Below are 1,371 nucleotides of genomic sequence, written 5' to 3' on the forward strand. Positions count from 1 at the left end.
CGGTGTCCAAAATGCCTGCAAAGAAATATAGAAATATGTAAATTAATAAATTAATCAGGAAAGTGACTTGAATAATTGGAAAAGTGGAAGAACAAATAAAATTGGGTAAACAATTTTCTCCTTCGATCATGTTTTAAGAAGAAATATAATTAGCAGATTTATAAACCTCTATACTTTATATTGCTGGCCTTGAAACTGGGCTGAGCTCAAGGGAAATAGCCCGGATCACTAACCAAAGCCCCTGAATGACCACTTTGTCCAGAAGCAACCACCCTAATATTGTATGGTTTCTCAACGTGCTGGATATTGAGGTAACATGTAGTCATGTAGATCGATGAGGCGAATAATTTGCCAATTAAGGCTGGAAAACGAGGTTTCAGTTAGCTCATAAAAAAAAGAAGAAGAAAGATTTGCGGAGAGATGTATAGATACATGCAAACTCTTTGTTAGAGCACTCCAAAGTCATTTTCCCTGTTAACTATGGTTGAAGCTGTGGCGAGCGAAAGGGAGGCAGGGGAGGAGTTACCTGTGGTTGACATGATAGATTTTGTTGCTAGCTGCTGTAATTTTGTGTTAATTTTGTTTAGCTGTTGCCAGTAAGTAAGAGTGTTTGGGGTTTTTTCTTTTCTTCAAAATGCTCCAAAATGTTGTTGCAAGTTTTTTTGGTTAGCTGCTTTCATTTGGTGTTTTTTGTGAGATAGTTTTTTTAATTAAAAAGAATAAAAAATTTAAAAATGATTATTTTAATAAAGTAGAGAGAAGAAATTTAGATAAATGGTTGGATGAAGGTCTTGAAAATTGGTCGGTTAAATTAGATAAAATGAGTTTTGATTAGTTATTTTGTATAAAAGTTTAGATAATCGTTTGGGAATGCTCTTTATTATGACGGAAAAAAATGGGAAAACGGAAGGAAATCTTCTAATAAAGAGAGGAAGCTAATTTCGTAAGAATTTATATTTTCCTTTCATTTCTGACATCTAAACAAATCCTAAAAGTATGAGATCAACCATTGCCATCATCAGCCATAACTCATCCAATTAATTGTTCTTTATTGTGCTACTCTGTCTTATTCTTTAAACCAATTTTTGAGACAAAAACCTCACCTGAGTTGGAGTCTACTCCACCATGAAGTATGTAAGGATGAATGCCATATTTTTGTCCTGCTTTCACAAAGAAAAGAATAACATTAGTGTTCGGAAACTTTTTAGTTGGAACTAGTTAGACCTAATTGCCTTCCTAAACCCTAGTAATTCTGCACAGTAGTTATTGTCTCTTTCATGTAAATGTCATTAATATTTCATCTTGTATCCACATTGAAATTATTTCATGCTTCATAGTATATATAAGAATGATCTGCTAAAAAAACGAAAA

The sequence above is a fragment of the Corylus avellana genome, chromosome ca1 (assembly GCF_901000735.1).
Source record: "Corylus avellana chromosome ca1, CavTom2PMs-1.0".
Taxonomy (NCBI): Eukaryota; Viridiplantae; Streptophyta; class Magnoliopsida; order Fagales; family Betulaceae; genus Corylus; species Corylus avellana.